At 43.3% G+C, this 27,823-nt stretch overlaps 2 non-coding genes across 2 annotated transcripts; one reads left to right on the plus strand and one right to left on the minus strand.

The window, feature by feature from the left end:
• Window positions 1-3,702: 3,702 nt before the first annotated feature.
• Trnat-ugu (transfer RNA threonine (anticodon UGU)) lies at window positions 3,703-3,776 on the minus strand. Its single transcript has one exon. It is a non-coding gene; the product is annotated as a tRNA-Thr (tRNA).
• Window positions 3,777-3,980: 204 nt separating this feature from the next.
• Trnat-ugu (transfer RNA threonine (anticodon UGU)) lies at window positions 3,981-4,054 on the plus strand. The gene has a single exon. It is a non-coding gene; the product is annotated as a tRNA-Thr (tRNA).
• The last annotated feature ends 23,769 nt before the right edge of the window (window positions 4,055-27,823 follow it).

Here is a 27,823-nt window from a genome sequence, read left to right on the forward strand (position 1 = left end):
ACAGCCTGTTAACGCCAAATTTCCCCATAGTGTCCTAACGGATATGTTCGTCGTACGTTCCGCATAGATTTCACCTCTTACTTCACGCAATGTTGCTTGTCTGTTAGCACTGACACCTCTACGCAAACGCCGCTGCTCTCGGTCGTTAAGTGACGACCGTCGGCCACTGCGTTGATCCGTGGTGAGAGGTAATGCCTCCATTTTGGAATTTCCCACACATCACTGACGCTGTGAATCTCGAAGTATTGAATTCCCTAACGATTTCCGTGTTGGAATATCCCATACGTCTAGGTCCAACTACCATTCCGTGTTTAAAGTGTGTGGAATCTAGTCGTGCAGCCGTAATCACGTCGGAGACATTTTCACACGTGAATGCAAACGACAGCTCCACCAAGGTACTGCCCATTTATACCTTAGAAACCTTCCCGTCTCCTCTATATCTCTTTTGTTACGCAACCTACCCTTCTACAATGACCTATGAAACCTTTCCTTAGGATTTCTGTCTCTTGCTTAGTAATAACAAATGAAAGCTTCCTTTTGAAATTAATTCTCTTGATTGGCGACTCCATGGAGTGTTCTGTGGACCACGACCAAATATTGGATAGAATTGGAAGGAGAATCAGCATTGGTCGTATTTTTTTTTTTTTTTTATTATCCGCAAAATCGATTTTCGGTCACTTAGTGACCATCCTCAGTGCTGTAATATGCAATTAAAATTGTTAGGCACTGGTATCAAGAAGCGTAGAGCGATCACATAAACTCCTTGTGATCGCTCTAAGCTTGTTGATACCAGTGCCTACCAATTTTAATTGTATATTTTAATTGTATATATTATTGTATATATTAATTTTATATCGATTTTGCGGATAATAAAACAAAAAAAAAAAATACGACCAATGCTGATTCTCCTTCCAATTAATTCTCTTTCTCATTTTTCGCATGCAAATTTAAATGCTGCTTACTAAAAGTGATTTTCTGATTATTTCGACTGAACATAGAATGTGTCGTCGTCGTAGCCCTCAGTCGTTACCTGCAAGAACCCAAAACTGTTCCTTACCTTTTTTACTGTTACCGGATCGCCATCTGACTGCTACATCGAACTGCGACATGAATATACTTACTCCGTTTTACTATACTGTATTAGCTGCTGGTGGGCTGTCATAATAAGTGGCTGTATTTATTACCAAAGCTGACGTTATTCTCTAATAGCAAGGCTGACGTTATTCTTTGATTAATTTGAGTGAAGTTACGTAATTCATAGTTACACTTTTTCGTGACAACAATAAAATTTTTGCCAAGTTTTCCGTTGATGGTTTTTGGGATGGATTATAATCAGTAATGCAACATTGCTGGCAAAAATTAATTATATTATGAAAACGTTTCTTCAAATATTTGCTGCTGGTAATGAAATGATTTTACAAATGTTCAAATGGGACTTAATTTTTATAATAATCATACGACTAGCATTGCGCAAACATACCTTCAGTAGTCTTGAGTTTCTCAAAAAAATAATTCAGTAATATTAGTTCCTATTATGATAATAGTTAGCTGATGACTCTGTACGTCGGTTTATAATCTCTCTTAAATCATAGCTGGTGGCTGGCAGGCACACCGCTCCTTTCAACCTCTCGCTTGAGACCTGCTGCCGACTCGTTTCACTTCTCGCTTACTACTGACTTCCTACGAACGCTAAAGTGCGGTCTGTCCCGCCAACAATACTTTGGTGCAGACATTCCCTGCTACCACAATTATTTCCAACATGACAAATATTAATTATTCCTACTTAATCCTATTAATAAAATATAAACATATTTCATAAATTGTGGTTTGACAATAGACCATAGAAATATACACGTCTTACACCTTGTGTACGAAGTAGTATCGCCATCTTAACAGGTTCATGTCGCTATTCTACGACTTGTCACCTCAGTGAATTGGTTGAACAGTAGGTGCAAAAGATGACATTCCTGTCTTACGCCTGTCCTAATTCGAGCACTCATTCTTGTTCTTCCAATCTTATTTTTACCCTTTACATATTGAGCATTTACCTATAGCCTACACTTTTTTCCTGAGTAAGGACACCGAATAACAGAGGTGAAAACACAACACGAGCCAATCTCGTAGTGATTCTTCCCGGAAGAACTGCACAACGAGAGAACACAGGATAACACACCGCAGCTAACAAGAGCGTGTGATAGGCAGGCGTCCGTCTCACGGCTGTTGGAGTAAACTTATCAGCGTGCTGCAACTACGAACTTTGTGCCACCATATCCGTTGGTCTCAGCACGGGACTCACAACCCGAACTACACGCCGCTGTTAAGCAGTAATGAAGGACTGGGTCCCTTACTTCGATTGCACATAATTCATTAAGGTCAATCCAAAATCCAACACATTTATTTCAAATAACATAAATGAAGTTACATTTGAATCTGACTGACATTAAACAGGAATTTAAAAAATAATTTCAATATCAGCTGACTTAGTGCGTGAAGCGCGAGTTAATCCAATAACCAGATAAACTAAACAATTCTCCGTAATTCAAAAGAAAGAGAAAAACAAAATTGAATCGATACACCCCACTGACAAATATCCAAAAAACCTTACAATACTACTGTGGAGCAGTCATTCACCCGACAGAACACTTCAAAATGAGTTCAATAACACAGCTGCGTGCCCCAGAAAACTGCAAGACATTACATACACTTAATTTGACGAATAAAAAGTTCTCATTCACATTACACCACTCCTGTTTGAACTGCAGTGTCCTAAAGAAGCAGGTGCTTATTCTGAAAGAACAATTTTTTATATGATTAAATTACAGCAGTAAGGAATTCCAAAAGATGTCCAATTGAAGCCCCCCCCCCCTTTTCAGTGGAGCCACAGATCTTTCCCCTTTCTAGGCGGAGGCTGAGCCGGGAACACAGTTTTGCTGTGAAATCTTACAGGACACCCGGAAGCAGTAACAGACAAGGGGTCGGCACCCACAAATAACACAGGCTAAGAGGCAGGCTGGGAGCACATCCTACGAGAACTTGTTCACACTATGCTCACCACAAACTGTAGACATTCCGGCCGAATATCCACTTACGGTGGCTGCCAGAAGGATGAAGCAATCAACAGGCCCACGCCGTGCTTCTCACACAGGCACCTCTATTTGTACAAACATCTAGACCAACACCAACTCCGGACTCCCCTCTCACTGCGAGGCTTGGCACAGTTTATATGAAATGCCTTCCAGGCAACCAGTAACCGCCGCAGGAATTTCACGATTAGCAAACAGCCCCAGCGTAACAGACATCACACATGTGCTTACGCCCGAGCCACAACTCCGCCAGTCTCACCGGCCGCCACAAACCGACTGCCTCTCGCCGTCCCGCGCGCCACCAGCCGAAAACGCAAAGATGCTCATGCCCGGGGACGCGCCAAAGATAACAAGCCGATCGCTGATGATCGACTAGCGATCTGGCTCACCCTTGAAGGAGACAGCGACACTTTGCAGTAGAATAGTGATAACTGAGATATAGCTCTGTGATTTACACTGAAAAATAATGGGAATATACGAAGACAGTAACTTGTTCTCGAAAGAACAGTTACTGTTGATGACCGTGCAGCTTTTCCCTGGAATAAATGATGACTAACTGAAAACCTCAGCTGCCGACTGGTGTTGTTGATATACCTCGATGTGGACAGCTGAAAATGTGTGCCCCACCCGGGACTCGAACCCGGGGTCTCCTGCTTACATGGCAGACGCTCTATCCATCTGAGCCACCGAGGACACAAATGAATAGCGTGACTGCAGGGACTTATCCCTTGCACGCTTCTTACGGGAATCGCCAAGGAGTACGTGAGTAATGAGTGAGTGGGCAAATGTCTATAAGGTACAACACATACAGTATGTAGAATTGTGGACAGTTGGGAATGTGAGTCTCACGGGAAGCGTGCAAGGGATAAGTCCCTGCAGTCGCGCTATTCATTCGTGTCCTCGGTGGCTCAGATGGTTAGAGCGTCTGCCATGTAAGCAGGAGATCCCGGGTTCGAGTCCCGGTCGGGGCACACATTTTCAGCTGTCCACATCGAGGTATATCAACAACACCTGTCGGCAGCTGAGGTTTTCAGTTAGTCATCATTTAAATAATGGGAAGTTGATATGGTTTTCAAACCAGCATGCTTCACAGAGTTAAGAGATCCGGCAGCAGTATTGAGCCCCTGATAAGACTCACAATGACGCCTCTAGAGGTGTCCCCGCCGCTGGAGAGGTGTCGGTGCGGTTTCCTCGCGGAAGGCCAGCGCTGCTCTTCCTGAAGGCCAACGGACGCCGCACAGGCTGTGCGGGACACGCAAGGCGAGCCGAGGCGAGTTGCCCACAATACTCTCTACCTGCCCGCCTGCTATCTGACGCCTTCCTTCCTGCCACGACGGCCATCGCACTCCAAGGGCCCTGGAGGCTGTGCGGTGCCGAGACACTCTCACAAAAGGGTACGCGGGCGCTAAAGACTACACTGTTGAGCGCCCATAACACCATATCCCTCCATCCATCCACAAGGGTACGGTAAAAGCTAGTTTACTTACTTAATTACCCGCCTGTGTGGCAGAGATCGAAAATGCACATGTGTGCACTGGCGCTCGACTCAGAAGTAGCCTGTTCGAATCCTGGTGCTGGGAAAAATCTTCTCACCTTTGTTATTTGCCCCAAAAAGAAGGGGAGGGGGGAGGGGGCAGGATGTAGTGGCCTACGCCTCTTGGGCACCAGAATTTACTTCAACGTACTGGATTAAATGTCAGTTCCTCCGGCAGTTTCTCATCGAGTGACGGACGTGACATTGTTCGTAATCCGTCCGTTCTTTGGGGGATTTTACAGTCGGCGTTCCCCTCAATGATATTCGAGAGAGATAGGCTAAGAGCCGGTACCGTGTGTGATCCTCCCCTTTCCATGCGTTCGTAATAGCAGAAACTCACCACTGGAGAAGTACTCAGCATAGTCATTCACATGTCACGTGAGGCGCTGGTTGAGTATTTAGAATACCCAAGATGCTACAAGATCAGAACCCAGTGATATATTCAGTGAACCGATCACTTCCTACGATATCATGTGAAATAAAAAGCGAAGTCACGCAAAGGATAACTTAGTGAATATGTTAATTAAACAGAGAGGGCCCAATTCGACAAAAAATGTGGGTGGTAAATTGAACTTGAACAAACCGGAAACAGTTGTACACACACACACATACACACACACACACACACACACACACACACACACACACACACACACACAAACATTCGCTATCTGTCTGTCTCTCTCTCTTTCTCTCTCCCCTCTCTCTCCTCCTAGTCGGAAAATGTAAACACTCACAGAGCGATAGCAGTGTGAATATGTTAACTGGACACGAAGGGCTGTGTGAAAATACTTAACATATACAAATGAAAGACGAAGAAGAATGCAATAAAGAAAAAAAAAAATAATCACGCGATTGCGAATTCATCTGATCTGCTGCAGTTTGTCCCAGTTCGGCGGTGCATGCTCTTAACGAGTGAAGGAACTGGTAAAGGTTGTTGACCCCGCCATCGCCGAGTTTTCATCCGGGCACGGGGAGCACAGGAAGGAAATTTCGCCTACCAAAATGTTGATAGCTTCTGGTGCAGATTGAATAAGCTGTTTCCTCACACAGTTCTGGCAGCTATCGGAAGCCGTTATAAAAAGTGTACCGTTGCACTGAAAGAAAAACCTGTTCGCTTCAGTATCTCTTAGATACCATCACTAAAAGAAATCAACAAAAAGAAACAAACGTGCCCTTCCACGTTCTAAAATTTGTCGAAAACCGCGTTTCGTGGAGCCGTTCATGAAGTAAAAGGGGTATTACGTGTTACCTGAGGCACCCTCTATATGCAAGACGTCCTCTTACACTGCACGGCAATCACAATATTGAGGGGGCTTTACTTTAGTTAAGAACTCTGTTTTGTGACAGCCAGGTGGCTTGCTCTTAAGCTGTTAGTGGAGACAACTTTCTTTCGCTTGCCACTACAATATTAAGGAACGGTTGGTGGTGTATTAAGTATTGTTTGATAGCTCAGTACCATGTTTTGAAGTTAGTATCCTTGTTATTTAGCGTGGACCATTTTTAGGTACCCTGCTGAAGAACACGTTTAGTTTCCGCTAAAACGTAGGTTCGGTTTACAGCATGGTAACTGACTCTGGTCACAGATGCCTATACGCATAAAAAGGTAATAATGATAATAACTTTGAACAGGTTATATTAAATCGTTCACAGTAGTTGTAAAAAAAATAACTGTAGTGTTTTATACATTTCATACCATATAAGTAAGTACGACGAGTCAGGACTGATGAGAAATGGATCTACAATGATAGGATCTGTTAACGGGAGGAATGAAAGTAGTTTCAATACAAAACCCTGCCAGAGTGAGGCTTGTGACAGCAGGGATAGCTGCAGTGACGTGGATAGCCTTGGGGGAGGAATTGTTCTTGTGACAGGCGAGGATCCGTTAACTGTCTTATCAGCCTGAAATGCTGTGTAACTTCTCTGAAATTTCGCGGAAGATTGTTTAAGAATCGCGTCCCCGGGAGAAGAAAATTGAAAAAGTGTCTGTTCTGTGGAGTGCTACCAAGTGAATATTGCTTTGTTGCCATATTGCGCAGCTCGAGGACTTAAGAGTAGAAGATAAGAAGAAAAGCCGGCAGAATTTAAGTGAAATACAGGTAGAGGGAAAATTATTAATATACCGAAGACACAACACATTACCGTGTCGAATACCGAGCAGGAAAACAGCTGTCATTCAAAACAGCTTCGATCCGTTTCGGAATGGATAAACACAGATTATGTATGGTTTAAAAGCAGATCTTATATGAAACTTCCTGGCAGATAAAAACTGTGTGCCCGACCGAGACTCGAACTCGGGACCTTTGCCTTTCGCGGGCAAGTGCTCTACCAACTGAGCTACCGAAGCACGACTCACGCCCGGTACCCACAGCTTTACTTCTGCCAGTACCTCGTCTCCTACCTTCCAAACTTTACAGAAGCTGTCCTGCGCAGGAGAGCTTCTGTAAAGTTTGGAAGGTAGGAGACGAAAGGCAAAGGTCCCGAGTTCGAGTCTCGGTCGGACACACAGTTTTAATCTGCCAGGAAGTTTCATATCAGCGCACACTCCGCTGCAGAGTGAAAATCTCATTCCAGATCTTATATAATTATTCCTGCAACATAGTGGGAAGTTTAGGTAATGATGGTGGAGGTTGGTACCGATCACACACGCATCTCTCTTTAGCAGACGACGAAGGCTCAATAGTGTTGAGATCCGGTGACTGTAGTGGCCAGGGGAAGTGGCGATTCATTCTCGTGCTCTCAAAACCAGTGCTGAACTGTGAGACCCGTGCGAACAGGGCACAGTCTCCTTGATACATAGCATCATCATTGGGGGACAAACGTTGTACCACGGAATCAGCCTGATTACTCAAAAACGTTCACATAATCCTTTAGCTACATTGCAACCTTACAGAATATCAATGGGACCCATGGAATACAAAGGCACGGCTGGCCAAATCATCATCGAACCTTGCCTTGGTGGAGCACTTGCCCGCGAAAGGCACAGGTCCCGAGTTCGAGTCTCGGTCGGGCACACAGTTTTAATCTGCCAGGAAGTTTCATATCAGCGCACACTTCGCTGCAGAGTGAAAATCTCATTCTGGAAACATCCCCTAGGCTGTGGCTAAGCCATGTCTCCGCAATATCCTTTCTTTCAGGAGTGCTAGTTCTGCAAGTTTCGCATGAGAGCTTCTGTCAAGTTTGGAAGGTAGGAGACGAGGTACTGGCAGAAGTGAAGCTGTGAGTACCGGACGTGAGTCGTGCTTCGGTAGCTCAGTTGGTAGAGCACTTGCCCGCGATAGGCTAAGGTCCCGAGTTCGAGTCTCGGTCGGGCACACAGTTTTAATCTCCAAGGAAGTTTCGAACCTTGCCATGTTTCACTCTTGGAACGTGACCTCGGCCAGGAGTTGCAAACATGTCCAAATTATTTTCTTCCATTGCTCCACAGTCCAGGTTTTACGGCTTCGACACAACATTTTCCTGCCATGACCATTTGCATCACTCACGAGTGGTCTTAGAATTCCAGCTGGCCTGCAGTTCCCTGATTATGGAGCCGCTTCGTGTGGTTTCGGTGGTGGTAGTGTTCACAAGTGCGATATGCAGTTCTGCAGTGACTTTGGCAGACGTTGTCGTGCTTCTTCTGTTCTTGTAGATGATCTTATACTTTGGACAGAGCTAGTGCTTTTATTCCTATTTAATTTTAAATTAGTTATTAGGTCGCGTACCGTATGGTACTCGCAAGATCGGCACGAATTACTTCGTTGAAAAGGTGCAGGAATTGAAGGTGTACACCCCGTCTCGAGCAGTAGTCCCCTCGAAAATATGTGGCAAGAGTCCATATTCCCAGTGGGTCGCTCATAAAACTCACAGCCGCGATTGTCTAATTTCCAACACATTACAGTACTTTTCTAGTTGGAAGATATAGTACTGATAATAGCATTTGCAGAAGTAGGCCAGAGAAAGCACCAGTGCCTACAAAGCCAGCGGCGGTCACGACAGCTCTCTCACTTGTGCGCAGGCCTTACCTCAGTTCAGAATCGAATCGGCGTGCTTGAATAAAGACCATTAGTATGGCACTTTCGCCATTTCAGGTGAAAAGGACAGCATGTGTTCATACAATAAAATTAAAAAGAATTTCCAAATCATAGGTCTGTTGTCATACAGCGTTAACAAACCTTGCCACAAGCCCGTAAAAATGATGAGGAGCGCGTAGAAGAGTATCTTCTACAAAACAACAGGACTCCTCCAGAACGATTTATATCTCATTAGGAATTTCTACAAATAACTCACTAAGCCAGACCCTATACACTGGCAGCAACATCAATCAAATGTTCAGCATTCTTGAGTATTACCTGTCGTTCGATGGGTTTCAGCGGAAGCGGGAGGGACAGAGGTTCCAGAGCTTAGTCAGCGTGAGAACGTCACTTACACGCTCGTCCGACTCCAGTGAAGCACGTTACGAGAGAGGCACTTTACGTCACGGACGCTCTTGCTGTTGAAATAGTGAGTGAGAAGTGTTCAGAACGACTCAAGTGATGTATTCTTCCCCCAGTACGCAACTCACGAAATGACAATGGCGATAAAATCTTACAATCTTGAGTTTACACCACGTGCAACGGCAGATATTTGTCCAGATTGGTGGCAAGAATAATAAATATCAATTTTTTATGTAACTGTGTATTATCTATGCGATCAATCACACTACAACTGGGTAAACGAGCGGTTAATCAGGGATATTTACCTCTAGAATTGCCCGCACCCGGGCTGAATGGTCAGCCCGACAGCATGTCAGTTCTAAGGGTCCGTGTTCGATTCCTTCCTGGGTCGTACATTTTCTCCGCTCAGGGACTGGGCGTTGTGTTGTCCTATTCATCATCATTTCATCCCAATCGACGCGCAAGTCGCCGAAGGGTCGTCACATCGAAAGACTTGCACCCGGCGAGCGGTCTACCAGACGGGAAGCCCTGGTCACACGACATTTACATTTTACCTCTAGAACTACATGAGGGTTCTATGTAACTTCTTTCGAATGTTTTTGTAAGCTACACTTGACTGGTTTCCTGTACTTAAACCTCCTGTGGTCCTGAACAATGTAAGCGGTGTTCAAATGGTTGAAATGGCTCTGAGCACTATGGGACTTAACTTCTAAGGTCATCAGTCCCCTGGAACTTAGAACTACTTAAACCTATCTAACCTAAGGACATCACACACATCCATGCCCGAGGCAGGATTCGAACCTGCGACCGTAGCGGTCACGCGGCTCCATACTGTAGCGCCTTTAACCGCTTGGCCACAACGGCCGGCGTAAGTGGTGTGATAACCTAAACGCTATCCGACACAAGAACTCGCAAAATGTCTGAAATTTTATAACTGTATTTGACTTAACTTTTAGAAAACGCAAACTCTACTCTAAGAAGATGTATTGCATATTCTGTATTGTGCATCGCAGCGAACAATGCTTGACGTTACAGTACGTGACTTATTTCCAACACACAGAACTAATAGAATAAAAATTCTACATAGAATTACAAATTCGAATTTTGAACGAAAAACTGTCAAAACTGTTCTATTACAGTCCGCTGTACGTTAATCAACGCAAACTGACTAAATAAATTTCCAAACATTAAACGATACGCACGCGAAGGTAACATTACTCTATAAAAATAAGACTGTTTGTCAAATTAAATGGTATCTGAACTCAACTTTACCTAAACTGATCCTAACAATAATTTTGAAATGCAGTACCTTAATGTGAGAGATATTATTGTCCTGATTATGACGTAAAACAAGTCCTAACAAATTTTCGCGGCTTACCTGCGGCCCAGAAACTCGATATTGTTTCGAAATTGTTGAAAATACAAAATTCAGCGCAGCAGAAAACCAGGTAAAGAAAATAAAGTCTTGCACAAGTGAAGTACAAGAACGTGAAGCTTTATGCCTTGATTTTTACCGACTGTGTTCCGCGAAGTGCAAAGTGGCGAAACAATTACAAAAGTGGCGCAGTGGTTAGACACTGGACTCGCATTCGGGAGGACGACGGTTCAATCCCGCGTCCGGCCATCCTGATTTAGGTTTTCCGTGATTTCCCTAAATCACTCCAGGCAAATGCCGGGATGGTTCCTCTGACAGGGCACGGCCGACTTCCTTCCCAATCCTTCCCTAATCGGATGAGACCGATGACCACGCTGTCTGGTCTCCTTCCCCAAACCAACCAACCAACCAACCAATTACAAAACAAAATTTTCGTGAGGACATCGTGGTAGAAATTCGGCTTATGAAATGATTGAAGGAGACTAGCATTCCAAAACTGTATTGAAAATCTGACTTTTAAACAACTGAGCCGGCCGGGAGTGGCAGAGCGGTTCTAGGTGCTACAGTCTCGAACCGCGCAACCGCTACGTCGCAGGTTCGAATCCTGCCTCGGGCATGGATGTGTGTGACGTCCTTAGGTTAGTTAGGTTTAAGTAGTTCGAAGTTCTAGGGGACTGATGACCTAATTAACTCAGAAGTTAAGTCCCATAGTGGTCAGAGCCATTTGAACCATTTAAACAACTGAGACCATATTTACAAAAATCACTTATATAAAAATATACTACTCTGCCATGAGATTAGTTAATTGAATAGCAAAGAAGTGGTGAATTCTTAACTCTTATCGCAAACCACGTGAACAGAAAATTTTACTTGATCACATCTCGATGCTCTTGCTAACTGACCCAATCCAAAAACGAAAGAGCACCGAAAATTATTCTTCCGCAAATACATCATAAATTACGAGCATGGAACCAATATGGTGACAAAATTAACTGAAAATCTTCACGCTTTTCATATCAGTCTTCAGAAAGTTATATTTCCAAAATTCCATGTCCTGTGAATTAGTATCTCTGTTGTGCTAGATTTTAAAACAACTGTTTCCCTCATTTACTTCTCACAGAATGCTCCTGACAACGGTAATGCTACTGGCAAGCAAAGACCAAATTGCTTGTACTCAGAGATTATTGAAAACTCCAGTTTACAGGTATGAAATATGACGCATCACATTGAAATAGAGCTCACCCAAACTGCTTTCACTGAATATCAAAAATAACCTAGAAACCTTACATCTGTGATTAATGAAATCGCTTTATTCCAAATTCCAAATGGTTCAAATGTCTCTGAGCACTATGGGACTTAACTACTGTGGTCATCAGTCCCCTAGAACTTAGAACTACTTAAACCTAACTAACCTAAGGACATCACACACATCCATGCCCGAGGCAGGATTCGAACCTGCGACCGTAGCAGTCGCGCGGTTCCAGACTGCGCGCCTAGAACCGCTAGACCACCGCGGCCGGCTCCAAATTCCAGGCAGGGTGGGTGGGGGTATCTGTTATCCCTTTTCTCCGCCTCCTCCACCATTCCACCCATCCTTGCGCACACCTATGACTTACATAGAGGTTTACTGACATCCGAATTTCTCGTGTACAATTTACATATCGGAAACGAGTGTGACACTTGGCTAGGGAGGAGAATCAATGTGTTATTTGATATACTCTCAGCCACACACCGTAATTATTATTATTATTAATACGTGCCCGTGAGAGCAGAGCGGGCTACTGCAGAACTCCATTCTCTTTAGTGCAGTTCCAGAAAGCTTGTAGATGAGCAAATGATTTCTAATTGTTAAAAGGCACTGATGGTCAAATCTTTATACGCACTGAAAACTGGCTAAAGCCGGAGAGCAGTTCAGCCAAAATTTTTGCGATGGATCTAACGGTGTTCCCTCGAAAGGATAGGTGGAGTCGTGTTTTTTGCTGATAGAGGTAGTTTATCATGCAGAGAAACTGAAGCAAATGTTTCCTGTAAGTTAGTATGGATATAGGTCACTCTAGCCTACCGGAATAAAATAATAATTGGTTCCTTTCACCGGCCTCCCAACTCACATGATTCTGTTTCTGAAAAGTTCAAAGAAAATTTGAGTCTAGTTTCAAATGCGTACTCTATTCATACAATTATAGTTGGTGGTGACTTCAGTTTACCCTTGATACGTTGGAGAATCCGGAGGTAAGCAAAAAAACATCATCCGAAATTGTGCTAAACACATTCTCTGAAAAATATTTTGAGCAGTTACTTCATGAGCCCACTCGAATAGTAAACGATTGTGAAAACACACTTGACCTCTTAGTGACAAATAATCCTGAGCTAATAACGGATACAGGAATAAGTGAACACGGGGTTGCCGTAGTGAGACTGAATACTGTAGCTCTCAAACTCTCCAAAAATAAAAGAAAAATATACCTATTCTAAAAAATCAAATAAAAAAATCGCTTGACGCTTTCCTCAGAGACAATCTCCACTCCTTCCAAATTAAAAATGTAAATGTATACCAGATGCGGCTTGAATTCAAAGAAATAATATCCACAGTAATTGTAAAACAGTTATGTAGCCTTTCTCCCCCTCTCTTCAATCTTTGAATTGAAGAAGTAATGACGGAAATAAAAGAAAGGTTCCAAAGTGCAATTAAAATTAAAGGTGAAAAGATATCAGTGATATGATTGACTGATGACATTTCTATCCTCAGTGAAAGTGAAGAAGAATTACTCAGTGCTGAATGGAATGAACAGTGTAATTAGTAAATAATGTGAATTGAGGACAAATTCAGGAAAGACGAAAGTAATTAGAAGTAAGAGAAATGAGAACAGCGAGGATCGGTGGTGATCAATAAGTAGATGAACTTACGGAATTCTGCTACCTAGGCAGCAAAATAACCAGTGACGGACGGAGTAAGGAGGACATGAAAAGTAGACTAGCACTGGCAAAAAAGGGAGTTTCTGACCAAGCGAAGTCAACTGATATCAAACAAAGGCCTTAATTTGTGGAAAAAATGTCTGAGATTGTATGTTTGGAGCACAGCATCGTATGGTAGTGGAATATGGACTGTGGGAAAATTGGAGCTGAAGAGAAAGGAAGCATCTGAAGTGTGGTGCTACGGAAGAATGTTGAAAATTTGGTAGACTGGAAAGGTATGTAATGAGGAGGAGAGGAAAGGATTATACGGAAAACTCTGACAGGAAGAAGGGAAAGGATGATAGGACTTATGTTGAAACATAACGGAAGAACTTCCATTGCACTAGAGGGAGCTGCAGAGGGTAGAAACTGCTGAGAAAGACAGAGATTGGAATACACACAACAGATAATTGTGGACGTACGTTGCAAGTGCTATGACATGAAGAGTTTGCCACAACACAGGAATTCGTAGCGGGCCGCGTCAATCCAGTCTCAAGAGCGATGACTGAAAATAACCTTTCATCCTACGCAAAAATGTAATCTTCACACCCACATACAATCTAGGCCAGTGATAAAGAACGGAAAGGGAGCGACGATATGTTGGTAACACTTACGCACACAAACCAGATGAGGGACGTCAAATAAAGAAATTGTTAGAGCTAATTCATCACAGTTTTCGCTCCATAATTTCGAATTTATTTCCAAATCATCAGTGAAGTGTTTTCTCAATTATTACGAAAGAACCGCGTATGTCAGACTAAAGATATGGACGCAAATACTTCCAAATGCTTGTAATTGAAGTGGAAGTTTGTCTCCCATGCTATAACCATTTGCGATGAAACGTAAAATTTTTGCAGCGTAGTGAGGTGAATATGAGTAAAATTTAATTGATGTGAAAATTACAGTGATAACTGTTTCGAATCTAGAAGTATCGTACGTAAAAGCACAACTGTACTATTCCAGAAAAAATTCAGTATAAAAGGACGAAAGAGTCGTGTAAATCAAAAACGTTACTCGAAAAGAAAGCGTTTGAATTTATAAAACGAATATTTGTGTCCTAATTGCGGAAAATGAGCATACTGAGAAACCTGCTACTCGTGGTGTGGTCTGTCACAGGTGACCCTCAGCGAAAACGCGGAACCTCCCCCACCACCTGCCAGCAATTTGTCGCCCACTTGTTGCCGGACTGCGCCACTCCATGTTTCCCACGCGGCCACCGGCGTTTCCTGAGGTGCTGCTAACAACGGCAGATAACGATCGACTTTGTGTTCCACTGACTAAGATCTTACCCGCCCCACACTGCATTCCCCTCACCAGCGTTAGCTCCTGTCTCTTTTCCACAAGAGGCTGCCAAGAACTCGAGGCTGTAACATGGGCTACGATGAGGAAGTTTCTGAAGTTCGGCTCCGAAACACAAACTTTTTAGGATGATCTGCAGCTTCCCAACCAATTTATTTTCCTCTGACTCACGTGGATGCCATCAACCAACCTTTTAGTACATTTGCAAACCAACTAAACGCCCCAACATATCAGAACTCAAACGTAAAGACAGTAATAAGCAATGAAGGAAAAGTTGGAAGATCAACGAATATAAAGACGGCATTAATGAACAGCCACTCGAGTTATTCACGTGTTACAGTCCACGGACTATAATAAAGAATATATTAGCAAGAGGAGAGGCTATTTATTAATTCAGAACACACAACCCTTCTCCCATGAATCCTCTCCCCTCCGCGACCCCCTCCCATGAATCCTCCCTCATGAACCATGGACCTTGGCTTCCATGAAACGGCGCAGATAGCTGTACAGTAGCTCAACGACAACGGGGTGGTATTTGTGGAGAGGCCAGACTAGGCTTTGGTTGCTGAAGAGAGCAGCAGCAGAATCTTCAATAGTTGTAGGGACAACTATTTGGATGATGGATTTGTTCTTATACCATCAGCCAATTTGGTCTTATTGTGCTGGCACTGTGCAAGGGGAAACTAGAGCAGTTATTTCTTTGCAGAGGGGTACAGCTCTACTGTAAAGTTAATGACGGCGGTAAACTCTTGGGTAAAACATACCAGAGATAAAATGTCCCCCATTCGGGTCTCCGGTTCGGAGTTACTAAGTAGAATGTTTTCATCAGGGAAAACAAATCTGACATTCTATGGGATGGGATATGAAATGTTAAACCCTTTAATTGGGTAGATAGAGTGCAGATTTTAGAAAGGGAAATAGGTAGGGTGAAGTTAGATATAATGAGAATTAGGAGAGTGGGGCGAGGAGCAGGACTTCTGGTCAGACAAGAAAAGGGTTATCAACATAAAATCATATACTGGTAATGCAGAAGCAGACCTAATAATGGATGCCGAAATAGGAATGTGAATGAACAGCATAGTGAACACGTTACTGTAGTCAAGATAAACACGAAGCAAACACCCAACACAGTAGTACAATTTCAAATGGCAACTAGTTCCATAGATGAAGAGACTGAAAGGATGTATGATGAGATACAAGAAAGTATTCAGATAGTTATCGGAGACTAAAATTCAATTGTAGAGGGTGACTGGAATTTAGTGACAGGAAAAGGAAGAGAGAATGAATCAGAGATACTGGACTGTTGGAGAAAGAATAATAGAGAAAGTCGACTTATTTTGAGCAGAGCATAAAATAATCATAGTCAGGATTTGGTTTAAGAACCATGAACGACGACTGTATAATGGAAGAGACCTGAGGACAAGAGAAAAATTTCAGACTTGATACAAAATGGTAAGACAGAGATTTAGAATAATTATTTTAAAGTGTAAGGCATTTCCAGGGGCAGGTGTGGAGTCTGACATAATTTATTGGTTATGAGTGCAGTTCGAAACTGAAAAAAATTACAAACAGGTTGGAATTTAAGAAGATAGGACCTAGATAATTTGAAGGAGTCTGTTGAAGGATTTAGACGGAGCATCAGGCAACGTTGGACTGAAGCAGGGGAAATAAATACGGAAAAAGACGAATCGTTAGGTTTGAGAGATGAAATTGAGTAGACAGCACCTGAGGATCCCATAGGTAAAGTGGCAAAGACTAGTAGGAGTCCCTGGATGACGCAGGAGATATTGAACATTTAGCAGACGAAAAGGAATAAAGACTTGTAAAAAATGAGAATGACTAAAAGTATATAGCACCTATGCGGGAATAGTTAGAGGACAAATGCATGCATACAGAGGCACGTATAACCAACGGGAACATAGAAGTCGCCTATACGAAAATTAAAAAGACATTTGGAGAAGGCTGCTACGGTCGCAGGTTCGAATCCTGCCTCGGGCTTGGATGTGTGTGATGTCCTTAGGTTAGTTAGGTTTAAGTAGTTCTAAGTTCTAGGGGACTGATGGACTCAGAGCCATTTGAACATTTGGAGAAAATAGAAACAACTCTATGAATACCAAGAGCTCAGATTACAAATACATACTAAGCAAAGAAGAGAAAGTTGAAAGTTGGAAGGAATATACAAAGGGTCTGTGTAAGGTAAATAAACTTGAGGACAGTTTTACAGAAAAAGAAAGTTGGTGAAGAGGAGATTACACTGTGAGGAGAATTCGACAGGGCCCAGTAAGATCGAAGTAGTAACTACGCCCTTAGATAAGACGACATTCCCGCAGGATTATTAAGATCTGTGGGAGAACCAGCGTAATAATGTTGTCCCACATAGTGTGCATTATGTATGAGGTGAAAAACTATCAGCCTTCAGGCAGAATGTAATAACACCAAATCAAAAGAATACAAGTAGCATCTGTTTAATAACCCATGTTAGCAAAATATTGACGTAAATTATGTACAGAAAAATGAAAGAACTGGTAGAAACCGACATCGAGGATGATCAGTTTCGGGTACATGAGACCCTAGAAGATAGGCGAACTTACGTTTATATCACGTTTAGATTCAGATAAAACATTTGGCAATGGTGACTGGAATAGTCTCTCCAATATTCTGAGTGGAGCACTGATAAAATACTGGGAGTGAAAGATTATCTACAGCTTGTACAGAAATCAGATTGCAGTTATAAGAGCTGAAGTACATGAAACAGAAGCAGTAACTGAGAAGAGAGTGAGACAGGATGGTAGCATATCCCAGATGTTTTCAGTCTGTACAGAACGTAAGCGGTGGGAGAATCCATGGAGAGATTGGGAAAGGGAATATAAGGTCAGGGAAAAGAAATAAAAGTTCTGAGATTTATTGAAGACATTGTATTTCTGTTGAAACTGAAAAGAACGTGGAAGAGGAGTTAATGCAGTCGATTTAAATCAGGTGATAGTATGGGGATTGGATTAGGAAACTAGACGTCAAAAGGGCAGCAAAATAACTGACGATGGTCAAAGCAGAGAGGATGTAAAATACAGATTGTCAATAGGAGGAAAAACATTTGTGAAAAAGAAGAATTTATTTACATCGAATGTAAATTGAAGTGTTAGAATGTCTTTTGTGTGGTATATAGGTTTCAGTAATTAAGCAGAGATGAACAGACTTGTAGAGGATAGGCTAGCACAGAGGGCTGCCTCAAACCAGTCTTCGGACTGAAGTTTGGAACAACTCAACACTAATATCTCAGCGAATGACGCTAGTTAATCCAAACTAGGTGGACGAGTAGAAGAAAGTGGCAGCCAAAATTATGGCACACCGTTAAGCTGCACGCCAGTGACGAGTTTGTGTGTGTTGAGCGAATTCTGAGCGTGGGAGTGGGAACGTACTGTCGTATGTAACCAATTTCTCAGAGGGCGATCGTTCAGCCTTGTCTGAACTCACTCACACGGTGACTCGCTATCGTTTCTCGTAGACGAGGCAGCCCTGGGTTTTAGTTGCATGCATTTGTTGAACTCCCCAGTAAGGTGTGCGCATTGCCGAAGAGTATAGAATATACAAATGCTTTTAAACGTCTCTGTACTTAGATATTTAAGTGATTAAGATCAGTTGAATGGCGAGACTATGCTATTGGACCTCCTTTCCAACAGCACGTTAAACATTAGTGTTAAATGTTGCAATATCATGCACAGACAACGGAATCGTACTACATCATTCATAAACTAAATCCATTGTACTGCTTCAACTTGACCCACACCCATGGATATATACACGGTGTTCAAAAATAAATTGCCCCATGGCTTTACGAGAGATGCTACTAGTCAAAACTAGAAAAGAAGAATTCTGTAAATATAATTGAGGAAGTAAATACTTGTCAAGATATGGACCATTTTATTTTCGTCAGCACATCTGCACAGAATTTTATACATTAGTCGTCTATGTTCTTTTCACTTACGCTGATTCCTCCATTTTTATGGGAATGTGATGATGATGAAGTCCCATACTCTGAGGAGCGGAGGGAATGATGCGGGAGACCCGCACCGCCAACTAGGCAAGGTCCTAGTGGAAGTGGTTTGCCATTGCCTTCTTTCGACCATAATGGGGATGAATGATGATGATGAAGACGACACAACACCACCCAGTCATCTCGAGGCAGGGAAAATCTCTTACCCCACTGGGAATCGAACCCGTGACCCAGTGCGCGGGAAGCGAGAACGTTACTCTAAGACCACGAGCTGTGGACTTATGGGAATGTAACTAATTTAAAAGTACTTCACTGTTGTAATCTCAGGCGAGTGTCAATTTACATAGTTGGTATAATTATTTACAATAAATATCATCGAGTTTCGTGTCTACATCCGTAAATTTTTGTATGATCACCTAGCCCCAGAGAAACGTAAGAGTTACAGATTTCAGGAAAATTTTATACACAAATTAATTGCACACATGCGTACATTATTAGCGCTACACATTATCGACATTTATGAGGTTCTGTTGGCATGGTTGACTGATGACACGTCTTTAGATTCGTAACACGCAATATTAATATACATTCTTGGTTCAAAATACATATTTCACTTCAGAATTGCAAATAATACTTATCTCGGAGCTACTGCAGCGGTCTGCACTGATGAATCAAACATTATGAGCACTGCCCACCAAGAAATTGAATGCGACTTATAGTTGAGTCTGTTTAAGTTGATACCTGACACTAACAGTGCGTGAGGCGCGGCAGCCTTGTGCACCTAACTCAGACTACAATGGCACGTGATTTTGTAAACATCTCTATAGAAACGTCTCAGTGTTGTTACAGGTCAGCCTTTGAAAGTTGGCAACAACATTGTGAGCTGTTAGTGATCTTAGGCCGTCTCGACTATAGAGGAGTTAAGTGCATTTGATGTGGTAAAGAAGGTATATGAGGGCGTAGACGAATGTGAAATCATGTTAGCGAAAATACCAAAAGGCAGTGTGGAAATCCACGACACAAGCGACTTTGTCAAAGAGCAGATTGTTATAGCCCAGTGCCTAGGAACGAATACACCAGTGAGCCAAAACGTTGTGACCAACCGTTTAATTACATCTTGGTCCACAGTGAAGACACAATACATTAACGAGTCTGCCTGCTATGGCTTCTTGACAAAATTCCAGAAGTACGTGGCATCCGATGTCTATGGTTCAAATGGTTCTGAGCACTATGGGACTTAACTTCTGAGGTCATCAGTCCCCTAGAACTTAGAACCACTTAAACCTAACTAACCTAAGGACATCACACACATCCATGCCCGAGGCAGGATTCGAACCTGCGACCGTAGTGGTCGCGCGGTTCCAGACTGTAGCGCCTAGAACCACTCGGCCACTGCGGCCGGCCGATGTCTAAGCACAGATCAAACAATTCCCGAAAACTGAGAGATGGTGGTTTAGGGGCATGCAGTTGGCACCCGATAAGTGTTCCAATGCGTGCAGATTAGGCACATTTTCTGGCCAAGACATCAATGTGAGTTCATTATATTGCCCCTCAAACTTCTGTAGCACTATTCGGACTTTGCAACACAGACAGTTATCCTGCTGGAAAATATCATCATCGTAGGGGAGACTTCAAGAATGAAACGATGCAAGTAGTCTGCTATAATGTTCACTTAGTTCACTGCTGTCATGTGGCCTTCGATTACCACCACAGGTCCGATGGAAGCCCAACTCAATGTTCCCATTAGCATAATTCTGCCCTCACTGGCATGCATCTGCTGCACAGTGTGTGTTTCGTGCAGCCATTCACCTGGATGACAGTGTGTAAGAACCCAGCCATCGACCTGATGTAACAAGAAGTGTGATTCATTCGGCAGGCTGTGAGATGCGCAGATCTACAAAACATCTGAACTGTCTTCTCAAGCCCAGGGTGTCAAACAGACATTCTAAATAAATATGAACCTGGCCCTGCAATACAACTAATATTAGGTGCAATTAGAAATGCTGCTGTCACATAACTAGAATGCATAAATTAATAAGAGTGAAAGGTAGGGATCCATTCTAGAAAGATAAAACAGCTATTCCCATTTTCATTCTACTTATAATATATTACTGTGCTTTCAGTGGTCAAGTGATACACAACAATCATGATCAATTACTTCCAACTCTCAATAAAAAATTATTTAACTCTTGGACATATTGAATTGGCGATTATTAAATTCGTTATCTCTACAGATGAAAATTTTTTATCACAGACGAGAATGATTAAATATCTTCATCAGCTAACTTATATCTACGATGGCGTATCTGGTCAATGCACTGAGTTGGTGGAGAACAATTTTAGTATTTAAACCAATTAAAAACTCTCATGTACTCAATGTGAGGGTAGATTAGTATCCTAGCTTTTGATATTCAATTGTCAAGGCGTACACAACTTGGAGTGAGCAAAATCTCGACTCAACATTTACAGTGATCTAATGTGCGATGGTACTTTACCAAGTGGGATCTGCAACGGTGTTGTCTCCACGCTGTATCTGAAACGCTAATTCCCTACTCTGTCCTTCACTGAATTCACTCAGTCTCAACTTTCCTGCATTCTGTAGAACATTAATTTTTCCCTAGTGTCCCACCGTGTCGCATCTGCATCACCCAGTATGGTTTCAGCCAATTGCCATCTCTTTAGAGGTGAATACATTTTTATTTTTCTTGCCGGGTCAACGCCTAGCCCTGTTAAAACCGTCCAGCCACTTACCCTCGGTTCCAGTCATATTTATGTTAAATAGAGTAATGTATTGTTCTGACCTTATCCCTTTCTGTGGTGAAGCTCGCCGTTCTCTTGTTAAGTGGGGTCTTCAAATACCACTAACCACCTGCTCATTCTCGTCTCCAAAATGCGTTTCATTTTAACTTTCTAATGCATGCCCCTGTCCTTATATTGGTAGATATTGTTTTGTTAGTTTTTAGTACATGAGATTAATGCAGTTGCTTTTTGATGATATAATATAATTTTTATTTTCTGAGGATGTCATACTATATCATACTCTCATTATGGATCAAGCTAATGTAAGGTCCGAAAAATCCGGACACCTTTCAAGGCAACACGTTTCTATTGATCCTGGGTCAGCACACATATGGGTTGTGTGATGTGGAGCTCCTTATTCAAAGATGGCCTCTGAATGGTGTGCCCTGAAACACTTGTACCTGCACCAGCTTTGTACTCTGTTGTCAGATCTGTGACAGATAGCTCCCTATCCACAATTACACACTAGGGTATCCTCTGATCTCTATGTTTTTTGATGAATCGTGGACGTCCCATGCCATACTGGCTGCTCGTTATTTCAGCATCCTTCAGCCACTTTCCATAGGTGCTCACGACAGTAATATGCTAACAGGCGACCAGATTCGTCGTTTCAGAGATTCTCGGTTGCAGCGGTCGCGCCACAAAAATGTGCCCTTCGTCAAAACCGCTCATGTTTGTGAAATCTTAAGGGACTTAACTGCTAAGGTCATCAGTCCATAAGCTTACACACTACTTAAGCTAAATTATCCTAAGGACAAACACACACACACCCATGCTCGAGGGAGGACTCGAACCTCCGGCGGGACCAGCCACACAGTCCGTGACTGCAGCGCCTTAGACCGCTCAGCTAATCCCGCGCAGCAAAACCGCTCATGTCAGTGGGTTTCCGCATTTTCGGTCCTTATCTTCCTTATAATGACTGCCCATTCGTCTTTCTTCCGCTCACATTCTTTTCTTAATGTGTCACGTGACCGCAACACCACCAGGAGGTATTCAGTCTCGAGGTGGGCAGTGGTCATAATATTTTGGCTCATGAATGTATCTCGGGAAAATGACGCTGGTTGGCTGTTCGCGGGGTACTATCTTGAGCATCTACTGTAAATGGCTGAAGGATGGCGAAACCATGTGTAGGGGGACATCGAAGAATGGGGAGGTTGGTGGCTTGTCTGCTCTAAACAGCATTTTCAGCATTCTCTAGCACATGTGTCGATAGAGCGCAGTGCTGATGCAAGCGAAAGTGTTTCGGAACACACCGTTTGGTGTACATAGTTGTACATGGGGCTCCATAGCAAATGACCCTTCCGTGTTCTCACGATGACCTGACGACGTCGTCATGTAAGATTCTAACAGGCGTGGCATTAGTGACATTGAGTTGTATATCAGTGGAAAAGTGTCTGGTGGGAATCACGTTTCTTGTTACAACAGGTAGATGACGATGGTCGTAAACGCCTCTATTGGAGGTGAACGGCTAGTGGAAAACACGTTCCATTCCACCAACACTATCAAATGGGGGCAGAATTCTACTTCGCCCGGCATTCGCGTGGGCTTCCATGCGACCTGTGGCAGTAATCAAAATCAACATGACAGCTGTGGAGTACTTGAACATTATTGCAGACCACATTGTTTATGTCTTCCCTGACGGCGGTGGCATCTTCCAGGAGAAAACTATACGTTTTACAATACCAGAATCGTACTATCATGGTTGGGAGAGCACTCACGTTATGTATTGGTCATAAAACCCGAAATTTACGCTAATTGCGTGATCTGTGTGTAGGCATCTGGTGCCACACACTTTGGAGAACGTACCAAGGTGTTATCCAATCAACGTCAAGCAGCATCGCTTCAGTATTGCGCTGCGAAGGTGGATCAGCACGGCATTTGGTAAGTGATCAATACAGAATTCCACACCTGTAAGAAATTCCGATGCTGAAAATACAAGCATACTATACTGGATTCAGTCACATTAATGTGACAACATGTGAAATCCCTGAATAACCACATTTTCCAGCGGTGACAGCTACGGGACGTGCAGGAAGGAAATCAGTGAGGTTCTGGAAGGAACGTACATCGAAGTGAAGCCAAGCCTGCTGCTGTGCCGTGGCCGCTGCGCGAGGTTTCCCCGTCTAGCATCCGTGGCGCCAACAGACTGATCGAGACGGTTCCACAAATTTTCGATTGGGTTTATATCCGGGGAAGTTAGTGGCCAGGGATTGTAACCTCCCCCTCACTTATCGACCTTAATGACAGTGAAAAATTAAACCACATGTTCCTAATGGAAATTTGGGAGAAGCAATCGTCACCGAAGTTAATCTGTTGGTAAAGAGGGGGAAGGGTTACATCCAAATGAAAGGAAAAATGCGAATGGAATTGGTGGAAATTAATTTTGAAAAAGGGTAAAGTTAATAAGAAAGTAAATGTGCGGTCGTTACATTAACAATTGTTGTTGTTGTGGTCTTCAGTCCTGAGACTGGTTTGATGCAGCTCTCCACGCTACTCTATCATGTCGAAGCTTCTTCATCTCCCAGCACGTACTGCAGCCTACATCCCTCTGAGTCTGCTTAGTGTATTCATCCCTTGGTCTCCCTCTACGATTTTTACCCTCCGCGCTGCCCTCCAATACTAAAATGGTGATCCCTTGATGCCTCAGTACATGTCTTACCAACCGATCCCTTCTTCTAGTCAAGTTGTGCCACAAACTCCTCTTCTCCCCAATCCTATTCAGTACCTCCTCATTAGTTATGCGATCTACCCATCTAATCTTCAGCATTCTTCTGCAGCACTACATTTCGAAAGCTTCTATTCTCTTCTTGTCCAAATTAGTTATCGTCCATGTTTCACTTCCATACATGGCTGCACTCCATACATATACTTTCAGAAACGACTTCCTGACACTTAAATCTATACACGATGTTAACAAATTTCTCTTCTTCAGAAACACTTTTCTAGCCATTGCCAGTCTACATTTTATATGCTCTCTACTTTGACCATCATCAGTTATTTTGCTCCCCAAATAGCAAAACTCCTTTACTACTTTAAGTGTCTCCTTTCCTAATCTAATTCCCTCAGCATCACCCGACTTAATTCGACTACATTCCATTACCCTCGTTTTGCTTTTATTCATATTCATCTTATAGCCACCTTTCAAGACACTGTCCATTCCGTTCAACTGCTCTTCCAAGTCCTTTGCTGTCTGTGACAGAATTACAATGTCATCGGCGAACCTCAAAGTTTTTATTTCTTTTCCAGGGATTTTAATACCTACTCCGAATTTTTCTTTTGTTCCCTTTACTGCTTGCTCAATATACAGATTGAACAACATTGGGGAGAGGCTACAACCCTGTCTCGCTCCCTTCCCAACCACTGCTTCCCTTTCACACCCATCAGCTCTTATAACTGCCATCTGGTACAAATTGTAAATAGCCTTTCACTCCCTATATTTTACCCCTGCCACCTTCAGAATTTTAATGAGAGTATTCCAGTCAACATTGTCAAAAGCTTTCTCTAAGTCTACAAATGCTAGAAACGTAGGTTTGCCTTTTCTTAATCTAGCCTCTAAAATAGGTCGTGGGGTCAGTATTACCTCGTGTGTTCCCATATTTCTACATTAACAATTAACTGGCTTTAATTAGATATTTGAGATATGGGTAAAATTACAATCGCCAGTCCTATGGACAGCTACTATAATAACTGAAAAAGAAAAATTAATGCACATATAATTAGCACTAAAAGCGTGGCAACTGAAGGTTGAAACGTGTTGTGTGAGAACTGAATGTTTGTCAGAAGTAATAAATTTCCCTACACTCTGACTTAATTTAGCAAAAGAATTAATAAAACTGGAAAATTGAAAGTTAATTTAGTGACTGAAATTATTAGTGAACTTTGTTTCTGAAGCACTACGAAATTAAATTAAATAAGGTTAGTTTTGGGCTACCTCAACAATCATCTCAAAAGCAAGAATGTACGCAATTTAGAAATAAGAGATTTAACTTTGAACTTGAATTAAATGATTTTGAACAATTAACAGTAGTAAAATTTACTACGTACCAAGCTGAGCTGCAGTCACAGGTAAGCTAAAATATGATAACAAAACTCACACTCTTAATTTGTGCTTGTGTAGTCTAAATATAGTTCTGTTTGGTTATTGTACCCAGCTACGAATACTTTAAGTGAACTTTGAAATTAAAGCAGTGATATGGAATGATATTACTTTAATGCTGGAGTTTGAATTTCAACGACACTCGGGTTCATTTCGGAAAAGGAAGGGACGCTGCTTGGTAATGCAATTGGGATCATGGTAAGTTGCTGTATGATGCAAATGGAACAGTTTGAAAAGTTGAGGTCTGCCATACAGTTCTAAAACTTCACGCGCTTTCAGTCTTCCTTGTTGGTTGATTGAAGGTTTGAAGTGGTCGATCGAGGAGGTGGCGACAATCGTTTATTGTCGGCCGTTGCTGTTGCAGAAGCTGGATGTTGGCGCGCCTTCTTCTCGACAGTCACCAGACGAAACGGGCTCTTGATGTGTGCCAGCTAATCATAGGAAGTTGAGCGCAATTACATGCTGCCAAACAACGAAAGTGCGGCAACTCGCAAGAGCGTCTCTCAACACACCTGCTCCACCGCCCTACTCCAGACAGACTCTGCTCTGCCCGCGCTCCACACGGCAGAGTTAACAATACCCAAGATCCTAAACGCTTTGGTTCTCCACACGACCTAGCGATGTAGTCGTTCGGTAGCATAGTTTTCCGTAGGCAAGACCCAGCGTAAAAATACAAATAGTATTTACAAAAGAAACCAATTATACATCGACATATACACTCCTGGAAATGGAAAAAAGAAAACATTGACACCGGTGTGTCAGACCCACCATACTTGCTCCGGACACTGCGAGAGGGCTGTACAAGCAATGATCACACGCACGGCACAGCGGACACACCAGGAACCGCGGTGTTGGCCGTCGAATGGCGCTAGCTGCGCAGCATTTGTGCACCGCCGCCGTCAGTGTCAGCCAGTTTGCCGTGGCATACGGAGCTCCATCGCAGTCTTTAACACTGGTAGCATGCCGCGACAGCGTGGACGTGAACCGTATGTGCAGTTGACGGACTTTGAGCGAGGGCGTATAGTGGGCATGCGGGAGGCCGGGTGGACGTACCGCCGAATTGCTCAACACGTGGGGCGTGAGGTCTCCACAGTACATCGATGTTGTCGCCAGTGGTCGGCGGAAGGGGCACGTGACCGTCGACCTGGGACCGGACCGCAGCGACGCACGGATGCACGCCAAGACCGTAGGATCCTACGCAGTGCCGTAGGGGACCGCACCGCCACTTCCCAGCAAATTAGGGACACTGTTGCTCCTGGGGTATCGGCGAGGACCATTCGCAACCGTCTCCATGAAGCTGGGCTACGGTCCCGCACACCGTTAGGCCGTCTTCCGCTCACGCCCCAACATCGTGCAGCTCGCCTCCAGTGGTGTCGCGACAGGCGTGAATGGAGGGACGAATGGAGACGTGTCGTCTTCAGCGATGGAGTCGCTTCTGCCTTGGTGCCAATGATGGTCGTATGCGTGTTTGGCGCCGTGCAGGTGAGCGCCACAATCAGGACTGCATACGACCGAGGCACACAGGGCCAACACCCGGCATCATGGTGTGGGGAGCGATCTCCTACACTGGCCGTACACCACTGGTGATCGTCGAGGGGACAGTGAATAGTGCATATAAATTGCAAATCAATTACAATATATAAGGACACAGAAATGTCATATCTTCAGGTAACAAAATAAGTAAAAATTTTATAGTACAATAGATGGAAATAGAAGGATATGCATTTCCGGCGTTAACGGGTCTGCACCAAATTCATTCTGGTGCTTTTCGACCGACACATGTTAACTGCAAGCTGTGTGACAGGTTCTTTGTCCTGCAGGTAGATGCCATCCTGCTGAGAAAAAAACACACTACGTGTAAGGATGGACGTAATGGTGCCTAGGTGCCGGCTTTGGATAGCGCCATTTTGTCATAGACAGTATGTTTCAACAGTGATACGCTCGCGAACGGTTTACAGACTTAGTAATTTCGGAAAGACTCCAACCCTTGGCATGAAAGCCAACGATCATACCCTTTTGAAAGTCAGATAAATCATTCCGTTAGCGTATTATTACAACGACCGGACTGTAATCTGTGTCCTCCTGATACATATTACATATCCTCCATTGCCAGAGCTGCAATCTGTCGCCTGTGAGTCGTTACTGCGCCTTGACGTGGAACACAGGCTGCTGTCGCATTAGTGTGACTGCGCCCTGTGATCTCCAGTTTTTCTCGCAGAGGGCAGGAAACGCGATTTTGGGTGAGCCATCAGAAAAAACTCCGGGCAATAGTTCCAGTC

The sequence above is a fragment of the Schistocerca cancellata genome, chromosome 9, assembly GCF_023864275.1.
Source record: "Schistocerca cancellata isolate TAMUIC-IGC-003103 chromosome 9, iqSchCanc2.1, whole genome shotgun sequence".
Lineage (NCBI taxonomy): Eukaryota > Metazoa > Arthropoda > Insecta > Orthoptera > Acrididae > Schistocerca > Schistocerca cancellata.